Source organism: Cetorhinus maximus, chromosome 17 (genome assembly GCF_964194155.1).
Source record: "Cetorhinus maximus chromosome 17, sCetMax3.hap1.1, whole genome shotgun sequence".
Classification (NCBI taxonomy): Eukaryota; Metazoa; Chordata; class Chondrichthyes; order Lamniformes; family Cetorhinidae; genus Cetorhinus; species Cetorhinus maximus.
Genome location: NC_135895.1, coordinates 8,060,333 through 8,084,134, shown reverse-complemented (window position 1 = coordinate 8,084,134; position 23,802 = coordinate 8,060,333).

The following is a 23,802-nucleotide window of genomic DNA, read 5'->3' as shown; positions in this document are numbered from 1 at the left end:
CCTCCCAGAAACATGATAGGGTCCCCCTTGTCCTCACTTACCACCCCACCAGCCTCCGCGTTCAAAGGATCATCCTCCGCCATTTACGCCAACTCCAACATGATGCCACCACCAAACACATCTTCCCTTCACCCTCCGCTGGTGGCTTTCTGTAGGGATGGTTCCCTCTGGGAACCCTGGTCCACTCCTCCATCACCCCCTACACCTCAACCCCCTCCCACGGCACCTTCCCATGCAACCGCAGAAGGTGCAACACCTGCCCGTTTACTTCCCCCCTCCTCACCGTCCAAGGGCCCAAACATTCCTTTCAAGTGAAGCAGCATTTTACTTGCACTTCCCTCAACTTAGTCTACTGCATTCGCTGCTCCCAATGCGGTCTCCTCTACATTGGAGAGACCAAATGCAGACTGGGTGACCACTTTGCAGAACACCTTCGGTCTGTCCGCAAGCATGACCCAGACCTCCCTGTCGCTTGCCATGTCAACACTCCACCCTGCTCTCATGCCCACATGTCCGTCCTTGGCCTGCTGCAATGTTCCAGTGAAGCTCAACGCAAACTGGAGGAACAGCACCTCATCTTCTGACTAGGTAGTTTACAGTCTTCTGGACTTAATATTGAGTTCAACAATTTCAGATCATGAACTCTCTCCTCCATCCCCATCCCCTTTCCAATCCACCTTTTTCCAATAATTTATAATTTTTTTAAACATATATTTTTCTTTTCCCACCTATTTTTAAATTTATTTCAATCTATTGTTTTATCACCACCTTTTAGCCCATTTCGATCCCTTCCCCCCACCCCACCCCCACTAGGGCCATTTGCCACTAGGTTGTCCTGCTTGCTACCCTTAATGTCCCCATTAAAGATTCCTTAGATATTATCACCACCGTCAACAGCCCTTTGTCCTTTTGTCTATGACATCTTTGGCAATCTCTTCTTTGCCTCCACCTATCACTGGCCCCCTATTGAGCTCTACCCCCCTCTACCAGCTTATATTTCACCTCATTTCTCTATTTCCTTAGTTCTGATGAAGAGTCATACGGACTCGAAACGTCAACTGTGTTCCTCTCCTCAGATGCTGTCAGACCTGCTGAGTTTTTCCAGGTATTTTTGTTTTTGTTTTTGATTTCGCTTAGCCAGTTTCGCCCGAGGAGGCTTAGTCCTCTGCCTCTCAATACCAACACTGGTAGCTTTACTGATTGGTTCCCATAATGAACGGTTACTCTACTTATGCCTTTGACTTGGATGTCTTCACCCGTGAATGTTTTTAATTGGACCATTGTTTCTTCCAAATTTAATAGATGTTCATCATTACTCAGATATTTGAAGGTGTGTTCCCCAATTATTGTAGTGGAAGCTCCCGTGTCCACTTCCATTTGAACCGGTCGACCATTCACTTTCACTGTTCCAAAGATTGGTTCTGTTCTTCCAACCTTCAAATTATACAACGAATAAATATCTGAATCTGTTGCTTCAGGCTCTTCTACATTGTAGATCTCACATTTTTTTTCTTATGTTTAAAAGTCTGTTTGACTCTTTCCTCGCACTGTCTCATTATGTGTCTGTTCTTTTGACAATAAAAACATTCTATTTTTTAAAAGTGCCAATCGTGAAAAAAGCTGTTTGTTTCCACCTCTATTGATATCATTCATTGTTTTCGTTGCTAAGTTATTTCTTTTCGTTTTCCTACTAACGGGGGCTGTTTCCCGCCTCCCGGCAGTCTTGCATTTTTGCGCCCTTTTTGGCCGGGGTTTCCCGCCCGATATGAAGGCTGGCACCATTTTGTGTGCCCTGAATGGCTTTCAAATCTCTTACTGCACTTTCCATTTCCCGCGTTATCTCCAACACCTTCTTAAAATCCAAACTTGTTTTGGATAGCAATCACTTCTGAATCATGTCCTCATTCACACCGCACACTAAATGATCTCAAAGCATATCTTTTAAGGATGTAACAAACTCACAATGCTCCGTTAATTGCTTCAAGCTTGCCGCGTAGCTTGCAACTGTCTTCCCCGGGGCTCTAATTCTTGAATTAAACTTGAACCTTTGCATCGTTACTGAGGGCTTTGGTTGGTAATGGCCCTTCACCAGGTCCACTAATCCATCAAAATTTCTCAAGTCTGGGCACTGGGTGCCATCAAACTTCGAATCAAGACATAAGTCTTATTCCCACATGTACTTCAGAGGATCGCTTGCTTCTTCTCTTCCCCTGTAATCTCATTTGCTTGGAAAAAGAATGAGAGATGCTCAATGTAATGGGACCAATTGTCCATTGCTGGATCAAAAGGATCAATTCATTTGTGGGCATTGCAGGCAAGGCCAGTCTTAATTTCCCACCTGCCCTTGAGGAGGTGGTGGTGAGCTGCCTTCTTGAACCGCTGCAGTCCATGTAGTGTAGGTACACCCACAGTGCTGTTAGGAAGGGAGCTCCAGGATTGTGACTGTGATTGTGATGAAGAGGCATTGATGTAGTTCCAAGTCAGGACAGTGTTTGACTTGGAGGTGACCAGACTTGTAGGTGCTTTTAGGGTTATGGTGGCGTAGTGGAAATGTCACTCGGCTAGTAAGCCTGCAGTCAGGACTAATGATCTGGGGATATGGATTCAAATCCTGCCAAGGTATTTGGTGCTACTTAAATTCAATTAATTAATAAAAATCTGTAATTGAAAGCCATTTGCAGTAAGATTGATTGATTGTTGTAAAAACCCATTTGGTTCAATAATGCCCTTTAGGAAAGGAAATCTGCCATCCTTACCTGGTCTGACCTACAGGTGACTTAGACCCACAGCAGTGTGGTTGACTCTTAACTGCCTTCTGAAATAGCCTTGCAAGCCATTCAGTTCAAGGGCAATTAAGGAGGAGCAACAATTGCTGGCTTTGCCAGTGAGGCCCATTTCCTATGAAAGAATTAAAAATAAAAGGCAGTGGTGTCCCCAAAAGCCTGCTGCCCTTGTCCTCTAGACTGTAGAGTTTGTAGGTTTGCTAAGCCATGTTGAGTTGCAGCAGCACAGCTTGTAGATGGTAAACGTGGTGTGCTGGTTGTAGAATGAGTCAAGGTTTAAGGTGGTGGTTGGGTGCTTTGCCCTGGGTGGTCTCAAGCTTTTTTCTGATTCTGCTTTGTCCAACAAACAACAGTAGGATGAATGATAACCGAATGTGTCTTCCAGTTAAAAGGTATATTATAGGCAGTCATTGAGAAACTATTATTCCCTTATATAGGTTAGGCAGATTATCTTGGAAAACCCAACATAAATTCCATCATGACTCATAAAATTCCCTCTTAAATCTGCTCACCAAATATCAGCTCCAGAATTAATGTTGGGTTCCAAATTTTAAGAAAGTGCTTTAAATCCTAGTTTTAAAGAAACTTATTGAAGGAAACTGAAGTGCCACAGCTTCAATGTTGAGGTTCTGAACAGACTGTTCCTGGTGATCTCACTGCATTCACACAAGGTTTTCATTCTCAAATGCTAATGCAGACATGAAACGGTCATTTAAGGACAGTTTTGAAGTGTTAACCTTCATATTCTATTGATATTGAAACTACTTTTGACATCTAGTGCAGAATTATAACTTTTCCTAGAATAGTGATTGAAAGGGCTGTAGACAAACACTCCTGATGATGATTAGCACTTGCAGAGAGCACCGATTGGAATGGGTCTAGTTCCAGATTATCAGACCGCACGCACGCATGCACACGCACACACACGCACACGTGCGCACACACACACACGCACACGCACACACACATTCCAGATTACACAAGTAGAAAGTACTATAGGTGTATCTACTAAGCTGCAGTGCTTCAGGAAAGCAGCTCTCAACCACCTTCTGAAGGGTAGTTAGGAATGGGCAACAAATGTTGACCTTGTCATTGACATGTACATCCCATGAACAAAAAGAAAGACAGCCACTGAGGCAAACAGGGAAATCGTTATAACACATAACATTGGTAGGGAGATGAAGTGATTCCAGTTTAGTTCAATGTGAGCCCCAGTGTTCTTCAGAGAGTGGCATTTTATGGCAGGAGGCAAATGGTTTTGAGCATGTTGATGTTTGCAATGGAGGGCCACTATATTGTGATCAGTTAATTAGGATGGTTCTTGCAGCGATCACCTCACAGACTTAAGTGGAAGTCCTGCTCATTAATGATCAATGCCGGAGTCTCCCTGGTGACAGTAGTGTTTGAGTGTTCCGTGTTTGATTAGGTGAGCCTGTTTACTGTTGATGCTCACTATGCTTGACTGGTTAAGCCTCTGTTTGGACCAGAGAAAAGTAAACAAAACTGTTGAAAGCGTGTTGTGGAGATTCACCAGAATCAATACATCGAGCCTTCATCTCATGTTCAGGAGTTTCATTCAGCATATCCAGGAGACCAGTTGACCCTTCACAAGTCAGAGCCAAAGATCTAACAATACAAGTCTTGCTGACAAATTATACTGTTCACTTACATGCTGGTAGTTAAGTATGCTTTTACATAGAAAAACCACATAAACTGCAAATGTCTCGCATCGCTGTGTGTTTGACATTCAGATACTGACACTGCTGCTTATTGTTCTAAAAGCCTAACAACATGAACATCCTGCCCGAAGTTGTCATCTTGCCCTTCTTTAGCTTTTGCTGTTGCTAAGCGGTAGGACTTCAGTTGGCAACCTTTATCTAGGCTAATAGATATGTCAGGTATCCTAGCAGTCTCTGCTCTGTAAGCTCATTGACTATTATCACTGTTTAACTTTTCCTAACAAGTGTTAGAAGCATGGAGAGGACATTTTAAAGCACTGTAAACAAAATCTGTTACACACATAGAAACTAGTGCCATCTCTGCATTGATCCAAGATATCAAATATATACAAACTACATGTCACCTTCAACCATTTTCCCTCTTCCTCCTTTGTATCCACCTCCTTTGCTGAGGGTTAAAGGTGGCCTCCTGGTTTTCTTACCCCATGGTTACTTCTCACTACTGGTAAAATTGTTCAATCTGTAGTAAATGCAGAGATCTTGTTTGAGCTGTATAGCATTGCACACCCAGAACCCTACCATGCCACAACCATCAATCTCCCCAAGTTCCTGTCTATCAACTTTAGAGTCCACCAGAGATTGTGTGCAAATATGAGCCTCACTGCCTCCATTTGGTGAGTTTTCCAAAGAGTCCTTAGTCACAGCTGCAGTAGGGGTCTCCAATCTGTTAAACAGCCACATGCCAAGGACACATATTTCTTCAAATAATGGTAGCATATCAGACTGCCGCCAAATGATGACTTCTCCTAATATGTTGCACGTGCATTTACAAGACTCAGTTCAGATAGAGGGGGTGTTCCCGTGCGGTAATGATATGAAACCCTTTCCTATTCCTAGAATCCATCAACTTGTTGAGAAGGACCAAAGTGACCACATTGGGCACCATCAAAGACACCTTGTGCTTTTGACAAACCTGCCAGCTGAACAATCCAGCAGCAAATACTGTCCTCCCTGCCTGAATTCTCAACCCAGAGGATGCTATTGATTTTTTGGTGACCGAGGGATATAGGATATAGATTTCTTTGTCAAATTATTCTAATATAGGACAAGGGCTGAACAGCTAATGTAGACAGAACTGGTTTAAACCGTGTGGTGGCAAATCCTACTATTTCCCTTCAATGACACTGATAAAAATCGAGAAGATAAATTTGAGAGCCAAAGACATCCCATTTTCTGAGGACCGGCACGTGTAAATTTTTAAATAAATAAGCTAGATCCTTCCATCATAAGGTCAGAAGTGGGGATGTTCGCTGATGATTGCACAATATTCAGCACCATTCATGACTCACCAGATACTGAAGCAGTCCATGTCCAAATGCAGCATGAGCTGGACAATATCCAGGCTTGGGCTGACAGGTAGCAAGTAACATTCGTGCTACACAAGTGCCAGGCATTGACCATTTCCAACAAGAGGGAATTTATCCATCGCCCCTTGACATTCAATGGCATTACCATCACTGAATCCCCCACTATCAACATCCTGAGGGTTACCATTGACCAGAAACTGAACTGGACTAGCCATATAAATACTATGGCTACAAAAGCAATTCAGAGGCTAGGAACTCTGCAATGACTAATTCTCCTCCTGACTCCCAAAAGCCTGTCCACCATCTACAAGGCACAAATCAGGAGTGTGATGGAATAATCTCCATTTTCCTTTGAGTGCAGTTCCAGCAATACTCAAGAAACTTGACACCACCCAGGACAAAGCAGCCCACTTGATTGGCACCCTTGCCACAAACATTCACTCCCTCCACCACCAATGCGCAGTGTGTACCATCGACAAGATGCACTGCAGGAATTCCAAGGCTCCTTAGGCAGCACCTTCCAAACCCACGACCACTGCCATCTAAAAGGACAAGGACAGCAGATACATGGGAATGCCACCACCCGAAAGTTCCCCTCCAAGCCACTCACCATCCTGCTGTTCCTTCACCGTTGCTGAGTCAAAACCCTGGAATCCCCTTCCTGACAGCACTGTGGGTGTACCTACACCACATGGACTGCAGCAGTTCAAGAAGGCAGCTCACCACCACCTTCTCAAGGGCAATTAGGGATGGTCAATAAATGCTGGTCCCAGCCAGCGAAGCCCACATCCCGTAAATGAATATATAAAAAGATTAATGATATAAGATTGACCTAAACATATTGTTAGGTTAAAACAAAGATTTTTAAAGGACAGGCTTTCATCACAGCAAGGGGGAATGTAAAAGAAGGAAATTACTGGAGTATAAGAAATGTTTCTTTTTGTTATAGAGTTTGCAAGAGATAAGAGGTCAAATGTTTGCACAACAAAGACTTTAATTTTGCAACTGCAAAGATAACGTGACATTAGACCCCCAGTAATTATCCAGCAACATGTTCAATGATTGAAGGGTCAAGAGTAAAATCCATCAACAACTAGACAGTGAAGGAAAATTATGTAAAAAGAGAAACAAAAGTTTCACATAATAGGAATTTTGAGTACCTTCAAGAATAAGTAACGTGACCAGGCTTAGATAAATCACGTTCAGGGTTCCCGAGAAATTCTCCACAGGTAAGGCTAATGTACACTGCATTGTATGGAGCTTGAAGATGAATGTTTGAGACATTAATATATTAAGTTAATTGTCAGATGCATTACTCTCATTCGCTTTTTGAATCTGCTAAAAGGATAAGGAAGGAATTTTCCAACAAAGAGGAACAGATTTCAACTAACCCTTCACTTCAAAAGAGGTGAACTTGATTTCCGTTGAGTATGTAGGCCTTTTAATCCCGGTGAAATCAGCATTGGTGATGCAGAGCGTGGGAGTTCGAGGGATTTAATAATTGGACGTGAATGAGAAGAAGGATTCAGCTGCAATTTACACGGCTTTATTTGTACGTGAAATGCCCTTTACAACAGCGCATGTGTCCAAATTAACTTCTCACTTAATAGTTCTTTAGGAGTTTCTCATCTGGAAAGCTTCCTTGTGTGAAATCTGACATGAAAACTTCCAACATTTTCTCAAAGGAGATAAAGAAATGAGACCTTTTGAAAGGCCAATTATCAGTGAAGCACAATCAGCCTAGATTGAATTTGTGAATGCTTTTTTCACTTATCAAAATGTTTAGTCAGTGCCATGTTATCAATCTTTAGTGTAATTATGCATTGCCAAGCAGAGCTGAACAGCTCCAGAGACATCTGCAGAAATAGGATGGTTGCCAGTATTTGAATCATCTATTCAGCAGAGGTTAGGGCTGTTGTTAAACTCACTGCTGTGCTATCATTATAATCATCTGTAGCAAAATTATCATCATTACAGTTGCTGCTTCTAGTACACAAAATAAGACTTAATGGAATAAGAGATCATTATTGTCTTAATGGAGTAGGCTATTTGCAATAAGGAGCACTGATTTCCAACTATCAGTTTTGGGGATAGATTCAAACTTTTTCCAATTATATTACTTTCAATATGAAGATCAAATGGAGCATATTCTCATGTCACTGCTGCTGAGGCCAATCAATGGCATGGAAATGGTTAATAAAGGATGGGAGTCCAACACCAACACCTGCCCTCAATTTTCCTGTACTAATCATCCAATAATTCTTATAAGTTTTGATGAACTAATATATTCTTCACTTCTTAAACCTTTTTATGATTGTAGTCAATAGGAACATAAGGAGCAGGAGTAGGCCACTCGGCCCCTCGAACCTGCTCTGCCATTCAATAAGGTCATTGGCTGATCTGGTTGTAACCTCAACCCCACATTCCTGCCTGCCCCCGATAACCGTTCACCCCCTTGCTTATCAAGAATGCATCTACCTCTGCCTTAAAAATATTCAAAGGCTCTGCTTCCACCGTATTTTGAGGAAGGGAGTTCCAAAGATTCAAGACCCTCTGAGAGAAAAAAGTTCTCCTCATTTCTATCTTAAGTAAGCAACCCCTTATTTTCAAACAGTGACCCCAAGTTTTAGATTCTCCAAGAGGAAACATGATCTCCACATCCAACTTGTCAAGACCCCTCAGGATCTTATAGGTTTCAATCAAGTCTCAGAAACTCACCAAGGCTTCCAAACCCACAACCACTACCATCTAGAAGGACAAGGGCAGCAGATACATGGGAATACAATCACCCTGAAGTTCCCCTCCAAGCTCCACTCACCATCCTGACTTAGAATGATATCACTGTTCCTTTACTGCTGCTGGGTCAAAAATCCTGGAACTCTCTCCCTAACAGCACTGTGGGTGTACCTACACTACATGGACTGCAGCAGTTGAAGAAGGCAGCTCACCACCACCTTCTCAAGGGCAATTAGGGATGGGCAACAAATGCTGGCCCAGCCAGCGATGCCCACATCCCAAGAATGAATGAAAAAAAGATTGCCTCTTACTCTTCTAAACTCCAGTGGATACAAGCCTGGCCTGTCCAACCTCTAATCATAAGACAACCTGCCCATTTCTGGTATTAGTCTAGTACACCTTCTCTGAACTGCTTCTAACGCATTTACATCCTTCCTTAAATACAGAGACCAATACTGTACACAATGTTCCAGATGTGGTCTCATCAGTGCCCTGTATAACTGAAGCATTAATTTCCCTTTTGTATTCAATTCTCTTTGCAATAAACTATAATATTCTATTGACTTTCCTAATTACTTGCTGTACCTGCACATACTAACCTTTTATGGTTCATGCACTAGGACACTCAGATTCCTCTGAATCTCAGAGCTCTGCAATCTCTCACCATTTATATAATATGCATCTTTTTTTATTCTTCCTGCCAAAGTGGACAATTTCACTTTTGCCCACATTATACTCCATTTGCAAGACCATGCCCACTCACCTAATCTGCCTATGTTCCTTTGTAGCCGCCTTATGCCCTCCTCACAACTTACTATCCTGCCTATCTTTTGTGTCATCAGCAAAGTTAGTAACCATACTTCGGTCCCTTCATCTAAGTCATTTATATAAATTATAAAATGCTGAGGCCCCAGCATGGATCCCTGTGCCACACCACTCATCACACCCTGCCAACCAGAAAAAGACCCATTTATGCCTACCCTCTGTTTCCTGTTAGCTAGTCAAGATTCTATCCATGCCAATATGCTAGCCCCTACACACTGAGCTTTTATTTTCCACAATAACCTTTGATGTGGCACCTTATCAAGTGCTATCTAGAAATCTAAGTACAGTACATCTACTGGTTCACCTTTACCCACAGTACATGTGAATCCTTCAAAGAACTCCAATAAATTGGTTAAACATGATTTCCCTTTCACAAGACCATGTTGACTCTGCCTGATTACCTTAATTTACCTAAATGCCCTGCGAAAACATCTTTGATAGTAGCTTCTAACATTTTCCCTATAACAGATTTTAGGCTAACTGGCCTGTAGCTTTCTGCTTTCTGCCTCACTCCCTTTTTTGAATAAAGGGGTTACATTCACTGTTTTCCAGTCTGGTGGAACCCTCCCTAAATCTAGGGAATTTTGGAAAATTAAAACCAACACATCAACTATCTCACTTCTTTTAAGACCCTAGGATGAAGTCCATCAGGACCCGAGGACTTGTCAACTCGCAGTTCCAACAATTTGCTCGGTAACACTTCTCTGGTGATTGTAGTTTTTCTGAGTTCCTCCCAATCCCTGATTTACAGCTATTTCTGGGATGTTACTTGTATCCTCTAGAAGACTGATGCAAAATACCAGTTCAATTCATCTGCCATCTTCTTATTTTCCATTATTAATTCCCCGGATTCACTTTCTCTTGGACCAACTCTAACTTTGTTAACTCTTTTCCTTTTAAATATCTATCGAAACTCTTACTATCTGTCTTTATATTTCTAGTGACCTTTCTCTCCTACTCTAATTTTTCTCTCCTTTTTAATCTTTTCATCATTTTTTTGCTGAATCAGGAAAATTCCCAGCTCAGCCTGCCTGCTTGGGAGAAAGTGCCCGGAAAGGCAGGGTCTTCATTGCTGGGGCCAGGTACGGGCTGGAGACAGGCCAGCTGACCTGGGAAGAAGTGCAGAGTCAGCCACTGGGGCTCCTGGGTGCAGAGACGGGCTGTTTATAAGGCCCGCCTCAGTGCCATGGAACTTTGTTCCAGTGAAATAAAAACCCAAAGCACTCCAGCCCTCAACCCTCACAACCACTTCACCCGTCAAACACGGCCCATGCCCTATCCATGCCACCTCATGCCCCCATCCACTCTCTACGCTGCCTCATGCCCCCTATGCCAAGCTCTGCCCTTCCACCAATCCCGTCAGGCCCCTCATGACTCCTGTGCTAATCTATGGCAATCCCATGCCCATTAACCCACTGAACATTTTCTAGAACCAATGAAAGCCATAGAGTATAGTGGCATGTGTAAAAAAAAGCTTTGAAAAAATGTAATCCATTGATTGCTCCTATGCTTGAAAAAATGTTTTGCCTGCAAGCTAATAAAAATGTCAACTGTCCAGGCCCTTTGAAGTTTCAAAAACCACAAAGCTTCCAAACCACATAACTTGTGTCAACAAACATTGTGAAATTGACTGCAGAGATTAGGAGCCTGAACTGTCAATCAAACAACGTTTCCTCTGGGGAGTAGCTGTTCTAGTAATCTAATAGCTGTATGGGTTCTCAGCCAAGCATACATAATGAGACTACCATGTTTCCTACATTACAACAATTACTACATTTTTAAAAATTTTCCATGACATGTGGGCATTGCTGGCAATGCCAGCATTTGCTGTCCATCCTTAATCGCCCTTATGAAGGTGGTGATGAGCTACCTTCTTAGACCGTTGAAGTCCATCTGGCATCTGTAGAAATTTGGTACAACTGAGTGGCTTGCTGGGCTATTTCAGAGGCCAATTAAGAGTCAGCCACATTGCTGTAGGTCTAGAGTCACATGTAGGCTAGACCAGGTAAGGATGGCAAATTTCCTTCCGTAAAGGACATTAGTGAACCAGGTGGGTTTTTAATGACAAAAGCCAATGGCTGAAGCTAACTTTCAATTCCAGACTCATGAACCAAATTTAAATTTCACCAGCCACCATGGTGGGATTTGAACCCCTTTCCCCAAAGTGCTTGCCTGGGCCTCTGGATTAACAGCACAGCGCCATTACCACAACACCACCACCTTCTATGGCTGCAAAGCACTTTGGATGACTTGAGGACATGAAACGTGCTAAAAACTGTAAACCTTTCTTCCTCTACTGAAAAGTGAGATGAGGAGGAATTTCCTCTCTCGGAGGCTCATTACTGTGGAATTCTAATCCCCAGAGAGCAGTGGAGGCCGGGTCATTGAATATACTCAAGGCTTAGTTAAACAGGTTGTGAGTTGACAAGGGAGTCAAGGGTTATGGGGGCAGGCAGGAAAGTGGAGTTAAGGCCATATCATATCAGCCATGATCTTATTAATTGGTGGAGCAAGCTCAATGGGCCAAATGGCCTACTCCTGCTCCTATTTCTAATGATCTTTTGTCAACTGTTCCCTGGCCTCTTTGACTGTCAGGTGTTGTGCTGCCCCTCATTCTTCCAATACTCCTTCACCAAATTCTTCCTCACCAGATGTTGCCATACCCTCTCCAACTCCGATCCTCATTGCAGAGCCATGTTATCCAGAATGCAGCATACACTGGGATACAATCCACTTTCTCTGGGTTAGATTGAGGGAAGCTCCTAGACCAATCAAGGAACTGGTACCTTACCTTCAAGGTGTCGCTTAGGCTATTCAAAGATGTTCCATTGGCTATCATTGAGCCTGTATTGCTTAGGCTCAGTGGGATTACTCAGGGGTGTCATCAGTCGGGTGTGGAGAGGGAATCTTTTTTGTCTTACGACATTCTAGAGGAGTGAGATAATGGTGGATAACTGAGGATTGTGGCAATTGCCAGCAAAGCTGACACAGACTTGCTGGTGAAATGTTAGACCTAACTGTTGAGAAAAGCTCCTGACTGGTGCTTTGGTGTGCTGGTATCTCCCAGTATGCAGTCTATGATGTGCAGTACACAATGGGAGTCGACCATTGCTGCAAATCCCAGAGCTTTCTCATCTGACTGCTGACATCCATTGATAGAATAACATGCTGATTGACTCTGCTTAAGCAGACATATGCTACAGGAGGATTTGAATATGCTTGGGAATTGGTGGACAGGTGACAGATGAAATAAATAGCGGAGAAATGCAAAATGCTTCAAGTGGGGGCAGAAAGGAATTAATCCCTAAATGGAAAGGCACTGATGTATCTGGAAAATGAAAGAGACATAGTGGCTCTGATTGACAACACACTGAAGGTGCTATCGCACAATGCTCGGTGTCAAATGAATGAAGCAAATCAACAGCCTGGGATGTATTAAAAGGTTAACATTGAGCTGAAATAGTGAGTTAATCCTGTCACATTATAAATCACTGTTGCAACAGTACTTAGAATACAGTTCTGCTCACCAAAGTAAAAGGATGCTGCAGGATACACAAATAAGCAACCAGAATAATTCAGCAATGGATTATTCAGGGCAATTATACGCAATTTGTTTGTTCTCACTAGAAAAGTGAAAGTGATATGATTGCTTCTTTTAGAATTCTAAAAGGACAAGATAATGTAGACCATGACCGGTGCTTTCATCGTGTCCAGGACAATAGAACCAGAGGAAACAGCCTGTGCTTGAAGGAGGTTAGGATCTAAACTAATCTACAGGAAATGATTTCTGTGAGTGAGTGAGCAATTAATCTGTGGAGCAGGATCCCTTTAGGTAGATGGATAAGCAGATCATTCAAATACAGTTTTCTTTCAGAAAATAATATTTTAGGATAAAATGTATGAGTAACTTGAGACAGGACATATGGTAAGTGCGGTGAGCTTGAGAGGAAGATAAAAACAAAAAGCTAAAAGCTACTGCGGATGCTGGAAATCCAAAACAAAATAAAAACAGAATTACCTGGAAAAACTCAGCAAGTCTGGCAGCATCGGCGGAGAAGAAATCAGTCAACGTTTCGAGCCCTCATGGCCCTTCAGCAGAACTGAAGCATAGTTTCAACAAGGGAGAAATATAAATTGGTTTAAGGTGGGTGGGGGGGAAGAGACACATTGAGGGTGTGGTGTGAGCAGATAATCAAAAGATGTCAGAGACAAAAGGGTCAAAGAGGTGTTGAAGGTGGCGGTCTTTGTCTGAGAAAAGTGCTAATTAAGAATGCAAGACAGGATATTCAACGTACAGCTCTAGTGGGGGTGGGGTGGAAAGACTAAAGGTTTTAGTTTTAGATTTAAAAATAATGGAAATAGGTGGGGAAAGAAGAATCTATATAAATTATTGAAAAAAAAGGCGGGTGGGGGGGGAAAAGAAACGGGGTGGGGATGGGGGGAGGGGGAGTTTAAGATCTAAAGTTGTTGAATTCAATATTCAGCCCAGAAGGCTGTTAAGTGCCAAAAACCTTTAGTCTTTCCACCCCACCCCCACTAAAGCTGTACGTTGAATATCCTGTCTTGCATTCTTAATTAGCACTTTTCTCAGACAAAGACCGCCACCTTCAACACCTCTTTGACCCTTTTGTCTCTGACATCTTTTGATTATCTGCTCACACCACACCCTCAATGTGTCTCTTCCCCCCCACCCACCTTAAACCAATTTATATTTCTCCCTTGTTGAAACTATGCTTCAGTTCTGCTGAAGGGCCATGAGGGCTCGAAACGTTGACTGATTTCTTCTCCGCCGATGCTGCCAGACTTGCTGAGTTTTTCCAGGTAATTCTGTTTTTATTTTGAGAGGAAGAGGTGACTTTGAACCAATTTTTTCCAATGCTTCCCTTCGCAGGCTGTTTCCTCACCTCATTGCTGGGTCTGTTGTTGATCATTTGATAGATTGATTACTATGATTAGTGAACAACTCCGTTATCATTGTTATCATGTTGACTACTGTTACAAGGCTATGCCCCATTAGTTTTGAAAATATGATTTTTCAACTTTCAACCTACTTCGTAATTTTGCAATTTGAACTAAGACAGTGCAAACTGCTTAAAAATGCAAGGTCACATTCCAAAGAGAAAAGTGATAAACAAACAAACACTCAGAGGAGTGTGAAGAGAGAGACATTTCCTATAACCCAGACACCCATTGAAACTCATAACTGCCTAAGGAAGGAACATTAAAAATTCAAATGAATGGAAATTGGATCAATGGCTGCCACAGGCAGAGACACACAAAACCTCCTGGAAATATACAACGGATGAAATATTTCATGGCAAGCCTGCCAGCCATTAGAGACAGTGATGGCAAGTGACACAGGGAGTGTCAAGACAGTCTTCAGCAGAGAGAACAGGCTGAGGGCTCTCCCTCTCCCTCTCATTCTTTTGGAATAAGCATGTCACCCAGTTCAGGAAGCCAAATCTACCAGAAACCTACCAGCGAACAGGTATCTCTTAACAATGTCAACATCTTCTACACCTGACTGGATCCAAGAAATCAGCTAACTTAAATCAGCCACAATGTCTCAAATCTATGCTTCAAGGACAATCAAAGGGCACTTAACCGTATATTCATTTACTTTTTTTTTAATTAGGCACTAACTCCCCTTATTCCGGCTATCTGTATGTGTGTGTATGAGTGTGTGGGTGAGCCTTAATGACTTACATGAGGGCCGAATGTTTGACATTGCGTTTTTGTTATTTTTCTCAGGTTTAGAGGTTAATGATTTTGCTCTTTCCTTGACTCAAGGAAACCTTGTTTGATTGGCGCCTTATGCTCCACAGCTTAAATACTTAAATTCTAATTTGGAAAAGGTACATCCCCGTGAAAAAGAAATATAAACCTTTGTTGTGACCAACCAAAGAGGTTGAATATAGGGGAGCCAGTTCACCCCTTCTCACCTGGTCATAACACTACCAGGTTGGTAGAAGGTGGACTGGATGGATCTTGGTCCTTTCTGGTCTAGCAATTCCAATAGTAATCTGTTTATTGCAGCTGCACTTTGCAGATTGGGAGATATGGGTGATGTGTCCTGTAGCAGCCTAAAAGTTGACTGAGGCCAAAAGAGGGCTCTGGAAACTTTCACAACCAACAGCAAAGAATAGCCTCCTGGTCAAGCGGGGAGCAGGCCCTACGCAGATCTGTAACAGCCAAACTGGTGATATAAAGCATAGCTTCCTCTGAGATGTCCAGGGAAGTGCCTCTTGGCCTATAGAGCCCACTTGCTTGGTTAGGCTTGCACTGGTACTCACTGTTATGAAGTTATTAATGTATGTAATGATATTGGAAATTATTTTAAAGTGGATTTTTAGTAGGGTCTGTGTCTGTGGGTGCGAGTGTGTGTCTTAATGGGATTAAAGCCAGCTAGTCTGGGTGCTTTGATGAATATTAGTTTTAAGATGTTAAACAGTAAGGTAAAGAGGGCATTTGCATTTTCTTGAATAAATCATTCAAAGACTGAGGGTGAAATTTTGCACCTAGCTAGGAGATACCAAGCATTATGTTTATATTACTACTAAAATTGGTACTATGAAAGGGGTTTTATTGTTAGAAGAGGTGGAGTTCAAAGGGCCTGGGGATACAATGAGAATTTGCATTCAAAGGGAAGGCTAGGTATATATAGAAGAGTTTTTGTGTGTGGGTCAGAGGGATGCAGCCTCTAAGGCTATAACTGTGCAAAGGAAGCAAATTGAAAGGAACCTCATTTTGAATTCGTAAGATAAAATGCGCTTTGCCTGGTGTCTGTTTAAATCTATGGGTTATTGTTGCCTTGGGGAGGATTACCTGGGAGAGATTAATTTGGAGATGTGTTTAATAGTTATTGTGGTAGTAATTTGTAGACATGTGTATATGTTTAAATTTGTTATTAAATTAATAAATGTTTAATTTATTTTTGTTAATCTTTGGAGGCTCGGTGGTTTCATTACTGAATTCAGAGCTGCATCTCAAATATGCCAATTGAAAATATGTTTTTTTAAAATTCATTCACGGGATGTGGGCTTCGCTGGCTGGGCCAGCATTTATTGCCCATCCCTAGCTGCCCTTGAGAAAGTGGTGGTGAGCTGCCTTCTTGAACCGCTGCAGTCCATGTGGTGTAGGAGCACCCACAGTGCTGTTAGGGAGGGAGTTCCAGGATTTTGACCCAGCGACGGTGAAGGAACGGCGATATATTTCCAAGCCAGGATGGTAAGGGTCTTGGAGAGGAACTTCCAGGTGGTGGTGTTCCCATATACCTGCTGTCCTTCTTCTTCAAATGGTAGTGGTCGTGGGTTTGGAAAGTGCTGTCCAAGGATCCTTGGTGAATTCCTGCAGTGCAACTTGCAGATGGTACACACTGCTGCTACTGTGCGTCAGTGCTGGAGGGAGTGAGTGGATGTGGGTGTGGCACCAATCAAATGGGCTGCTTTGTCCTGGACAGTGTCAAGCTTCTTGTGGGAGCTGCACTCATCTAGGCAAGCGGGGAGCCACACTCCTGACTTGTGCCTTGTAGGTGGTAGAAAGGCAATGGGGAGTCAGGAGGTGAAGTACACACTGCAGTATTCATAGCCTCTGACCTGATGCTGTAGAAACAGTGTTTATATGGCTAGCCCAGTTCAGTTTCAGGTCAATGGTAAACCCCAGGATGTTGATAGTGGGGGATTCAGTGATGGTAATGGCATTGAACATCAAGGGGCAATGATTGGATTCTCTCTTGTTGGAGATGGTCATTGCCTGACACTTGTGTGGCGCGAATATTACTTGCCGCTTGTCAACCCAAGCTTGGATATTGCCCAGGCCTTGCTGCATTTGGACATGGACTGCATCAGTACCTGAGGAGTCGCGAATGGTGCTGAATATTGTGCAATCATCCCTACTTCTGACCTTATGATGGAAGAAAGGTCATTGATGAAGCAGCTGAAGATGGTTGGGCCTAGGACACTACCCTGAGGAACTCCTGCAGTGATGTTCTGGAGCTGAGATGAATTGACCTCCAACAACTACAACCATCTCCCTCTGTGCTAGGTATGACTCCAATCAGTGGAGAGGTTTCCTTTGATTCCCATTGACTCCAGTTTTGCCAAGGGCTCCTTGATGCCACACTTGGTCAAATGCTGTCTTGATGTCAAGGGCAGTCACACTTACCTCACCTCAGGGGTTCAGCCCTTTGGTCCATGTTTGAACCAAGGCTGCAATGAGATCAGGAGCTGAGTGGCCCTGGCAGACCCCAAACTGGGCATCAGTGAGCAAGTTATTGCTAAGTAAGTGCTGCTTGATAGCACTGTTGGTGTACCCTTCCATCATTTTACTGATGATCGAGAGTTGGCTGATGGATGGTAATTGGCTGGGTTGGATTTGACCTGCTTTTTGTGTACAGGACATAACTGGGCAATTTTCCACATAGCCAGATAGATGCCAGGGTTGTAACTGTACTGAAATAGCTTGGCTAGGGGTGCGGCAAGTTCTGGAGCACAAGTCTGCAGTACTATTGCTGGAATATTGTCAGGGCTCATAACCTTTACAGTTTCCAGTGCCTTCAGCCATTTCTTGATATCATGTGGAGTGAATCGAATTGGCTGAAGACTGGCATCTATGATGCTGGGGACCTCCGGAGGAGGCTGAGATAGATCATCCACTCGACACTACTGGCTGAAGTTTGTTGCGAATGCTTCAGACTTATCTTTTGCACTGCTGTGCTGGGCTCCTCCATCATTGAGGATGGGGATATTTGTGGAGCCTCCTCCTCCAGTGAGTTGGTTAATTGTCCACCACCATTCACGACTGGATCTGGCAGGATAACAGAGCTTAGATCCGATTTGTTGGTTTTGGGATCACTTAGCTCTGTCCATTACTTGCTGCTTATGTTGTTTTTCACGCAAGTAGTCCTGTGTTATAGCTTCACCAGGTTGACACCTCACCATTTTTAGGTATGCCTGGTGCTGCTCCTGGCATGCCCTCCTGCACTTTTTATTGAAGCAGGGTTGATCCCCTGGCTTGATGGTATTGGTAGAGTGGGGGATATGCCGGGCCATGAGGTTACAGATTATGTTCGAGTACAATTCTGCTACTGCTGATGGCTCACAGCACCTCATGGATGCCCAGTCTTGAGTTGCTAGATCTGTTTGAAATCTATCCCATTTTGCATGGCGGTAGTGCTACACAACATGATGGAGGGTATCCTCAGTGTGAAGGCGGGACTTCGTCTCTACAAGGACTGTGCAGTGGCCACTCCTACCTATACTGTAGTGGACAGATGCATCTGTGGCATGTAAGTTAGTGAGGATGAGGACAAGTATGTTTCTCCCTCTTGTTGGTTCCCTCATCACCTACCGCAGACCCAGTCGAGCAGCTATGTCATTTAGGACTCTGCCAGCTTGGACAGTCATAGTGCTACCGAGCCACTCTTAGTTATGGACAGTCTGCGCCCTTGCCACCCTCAGTGCTTCCTCCAAATACTGTTCAACATGGAGGTGCACTGATTCATCAGCTGAGGGAGGGCAGTACATGGTAATCAGCAGCAGGTTTCCATGCCCGTGTTTGACCTGATGTTATGAGACTCCATGGGGTCCAGAGTTGATGTTGAAGACTTGCAGGGCAGCTCGCTCCCAACTCTATACCACTGTGCCGCCACCTCTGCTGGGTCTGTCCTGCCGGTGGGAGAGGACATATCCAGGGATGATGATGATGGTGTCTAGGGCATTATCTGTAAGGTATGATTCCATGAGGATGGATATGTCAGGCTGTTGCTTGATTAGTCTGTGAGACAACTCTCCCAATTTCAGCATTAGCCTCCAGATATTAGTAAGGAAGACTTTGCAAGGTCAACAGGGCTGAGTTTGCCATTGTCCTTTCTGATGCCTCGGTTGATGCCAGCTGGTGTGCCCCGGTTTCATTCCTTTTTTGTGACTTTGTAGCGATTTGTTACAACCGAGTGGTTTTCAGAGGGCAGTTAAGAGTCAAGTCACATTGCTGCGGGTCTGGGGCCACATGTAGGCCAGACCAGATAAGGATGGCAGATTTCCTTCCCTAAAGGACATAAGTGAAACATGATAATGTTTCCGTGGTCATCATTAGACTTTTAATTCCAGATTTTTATTGAATTCAAATTCCACCATCTGCCTGGCCAGATTCAGGTCCCCAGAGTCTTTGAATTACTAGTCCAGCAACAATACCACTACGCCATCGCCTCCCCCTTTAAACAACTATGACGGTTGTTTAAAGTTTCCCTCTGGGATTCTAAATAACTCAGCCTTTACCAACTGCTGCGTCATAACATTCACCTACTGGGCTCTAACAGGGTCAGCTAATGCCCATACTGAGTGTTGAGGTTGCCCCTCCGCTTTCGAAGAATACAGGAATGGGAGGAGGCCCTCAAGCTTTTCCTACCATTCAATTAGCTCATGGCTGATGTATCTTATCTCCATCTACCCACCTTGGTTCCAGGACCTTTAATCTCCTGACCCAACAAAAATCGAAAAATCTCAGTTTTGACATTTTCAGTGGACCTCCCAGCCTCAATGCTTTATGGGGGAGAGAGTTCCAGATTTCCACTATCCTTTGTGTGAGAACAGACTTCCTGGCATCACCCCTGAATGGCTTTGCTCTAATTTTACAGCTGTACTCCCGCTGTGCTCCTGTTCTGGGCTCTCCCGCTAGCGGACATGGTTTCTCTCTATCTGTCCTATCAACTTCTTTAATCATCTTAAGCATCTCAATTAGATGACGCTGCAGTCTTCTCTATTCAAGGGAATTCAAGTGTAGTCTATGTAACCTCTCCTCATAACTTAAACCTTTTAGCTCAGGTGTCATTCTGGTGAATCTGAGCTGCACCTCCTCCAAAGGCAATATGTTCTTTCTGAGGGGCAGTGACCAGACCTGAACCCAATCCTTCAAGTGGGATCCAAGCAGAGCTTTGTATAATTGTAACATCATTTCCAATTCTTTGTATTCAATAAACTCCATCCAGTTGTTCACTTGCCTAGAATGAGTTGGGGAGAGTCATTGGGTTAATAATCCAGAGGGCCAGGCTAATGTTCTGTGAGTTCAAATCCCAACACAGCAGCTGGTGTGATTTCAATTCTATTAATAAATCTGGAATTAAAAAGCTAGCCTCAGTAACGGTGACTGTGACAACTATCATTGATTGTTGTTAAAGGTCCCACTTTAGTTCCCTAATGAAGGAAATCTGCCATCCCTACCTGATCTGCCTTACACATGACTCCAGGCCCACAGCAATGTGGTTGGCTATTAACTGCCCCTCTGAAATGGCCTAGCAAGCCACTCAGTTCAAGGGCAATTAGGGACGGGCAGCAAATGCTGGCGTAGCCATTGACGCCCGCATCCCATGAAAGATTTTTTTTTTAAATGAGCAAATGATAAGCAGCCTGTGATGAAACAAAAATGCTTATTCAAGGTGAGTAACGAAAGGAAAACAAAAAAAAACAAAAAGCAGTCTCTGAACTCTGAAACGCCCGGGCAATGGAGTCATTGGAAAAGCGCAGTCCAAATTAGTCCTAAAGTACAGGAGAGCAACCCCTTCAAATTGTGCCCCACTCGTGTGAGTCCATTCCTGAGGCCAATTATACCGGGAGTTGCAGAACGGTTTGGGCCCTGAGGAAGGCACAATTAAAATACATTCACCAGGCATCGGTTCGGTTTTCTGGCAGGTGAACTTCCAGCTTCTCCACAAAAACCGCAATTGGGCAATCTGAGGCAGAAAGAGGGCAACGCATGGGTTTCCACAATTTTAATTGCTTACCCGCCACATTCCTGTTGGGTGGGTAGGGTTAAAATCAAGGTCGCCAAGTTTCACCGGCATTCCATCCCACTTTATTTTTGATCTCTCTGCACCTATATTTGATTTCCCTTGTGCAACCCTTCCTTCAAACTTCCAAAGTAATCTTACATCCATGAAACGCAGTGTGGGAACCTATCACCAGCTGAGGGATTAAATTAATTTTGACGGGTATGAGAAAGTGAATTCAGACCAACCGTAAAGCTCTTTGATTATTATGAACAATTTGTTAAGCCGAGAAAAACAAAGTGACAATAACAGGGCTTCACTCTATTATGATTAGCAGTCCTTCGGGAAGGAGTGCTGCATATTTTAATCATGAATTCTCTTTTTCTCAGCGCCTCTTATTGCTGTTTTGTGAATATCTGAATGACCTTGCCAATCTAAAGGGCTCACAGCTTCCCAGAGTCAGAATCGTTGCACAGAGCATGTTGAACAGCAAGCACTTGCGTGGATTTCTGCATGAATACGAAACAGAATAAACTGTGAACTAATCAAGGAGCGCATAACCTATTCTCAGATCGGCTGTACGATTTTAATAATGTAATTTGTACATGTCATGGAAGAATCCTGGAGGTCTTAAAATCATCAGCATGTGGAATAAGCCTTAAAGAATGATCCCACATATACAAAAAAAAAACTTCTCAGACAAGTGTCTGGTAATGATGTCTGAAGTACAGCAATCCAAAGGGACAAACCAAGCACAACAAAGTAGGATGATTCAATGTATATTGTATGAGTGGCAGATGAATTTTAATAGAGCTAAATGTAGATTCAGACAGATTGGATTAGGAGCATGAGGACTAGTGTTGTTAAAGATCTAGAAATAATTTTAATTCTAGTTTTGCTTTCAACTCCGGACTTCAAGATTTTAAGTCTTCTTTTATTGATAAGGCTAGGGGTTGCTACAAGCGATGTTATCAGATGAATACTTAATTTCCTTCTATCAAATGGGATTTAGGAAGAGATTTCCAAAAAGCAAGATAGCTTAAATTATTCCCAAAAAAAAATGTATTACTTTGAGTAAAGACATTTACTTTTACTTATTAACATTTATGTCCCTTCTGGCGTTATTTGAAGTAGGGCTGTGGGTGCACCTTATATATATATCTATTGTTTAATCTTTTATATCTTTCAATGAGATTCCAACTTAACCATCATCTTTATCGACTGCGAGGCTTAAACTTCTCTAATTTTTCCTCACAGCTCATCCCCTTTACATTTGAGATTGGTTGTGCTGCTCTTCTCTGCACCCACTTTAATGCAAGCAGATTTATGTTTCTGGTGTGATGTCCAGAAGTGAACACAGAAAAGCAAACTAAAATCTTGTACTTTTAAAACGCCTGACGCCATCTTAGGACATCCTTCATAATGGATAAATATTTTCGAGGTGCAGTCACTGCTGCAGTGTAGAACACAACAGTCAACTTATGTTGTGCACAACATAATACTGAATAAGTTCAGTATCCTGTTCTGTTGAAGGGTCATGAGGACTCGAAACGTCAACTGTGCTCTTCTCCACCGATGCTGCCAGACCTGCTGAGTTTTTACAGGTATTTCTGTTTTTATTTTTGTTTTGGATTTCCAGTATCCGCAGTTCTTTGCTTTTAAGTTCAGTATCCTATTCTGCACTGGATATGTGGAATACACTCTAATGGAACCAGTTAACTACTCAACAGCTGGAATTGATTAGCTGGTAGGATTGAGGGCTTTAAGGACAAAGGCAGTTGAGATACTGAATGCTGTGTGACTTGTGAAGGTCCTGGAGCTTACAGGATAATGATATACATAGAATTCTACAGAATATACAGCACAGAAACAGGCCATTCAGCCCAACCAGTCCATGCTGGCAATTATGTCCAACATGGGCTTCTTCCCACAGTTCCTCTTCAAACTCTTTCTGAATAACCCTCTATTCTCTTTCACCTCATATATTTATCTAGCCTCCCGTTAAAGGCTTCTATGTTAATCACCTCAACCACTCCCTATGGTAGCAATTTTCCCCACTCTTTGTGGAAAGAAGTTTCCTCTGAAATCCCTATTGGATTTCTTCATGCCGATTTTATATTGGTGGCCTCTTCCTCACTCTGTGTCTTACATTATCAAAACTTCACGTAATTATAAAGAGCTCTGGTATGCCACCTCCAGCCTTTCTTTTCCTTGCCTTCCTGTGGATTGCAGCTAATCAAAGGTGAAAACCTAGAATCTAAATTGTGAAATGTTTAATTTACACTTTGAAATAACTCACTTTTTTTTTCCTTTAATCATGCCTCTTTTTTATTTAGGAAATTCATTTCTTGCTATTTTGTGGTTGTACAATGGAAGTCAATCAGATGCAAAGGTGACATGGAGGTTGCCTGGGTTACACTTTCAAGTATGGCTGAGAGCATATAATAAAAAGTAATTAGAGACAACCTCTAGATTTAGGGTGACATTGGTGTGTGCAAAGCTCTCAGCTCCATGGTTTTCCTGCATCAACATCTATGTCATAAAATTCTTCCTACTGCTCCCTCAATGCAATATGAGACATCAGCCTGGAACAGAAGCATCAATGTGGAATTATAGCCAGTCTGAAATATTACAGGTGTTAAAGCTCCCTC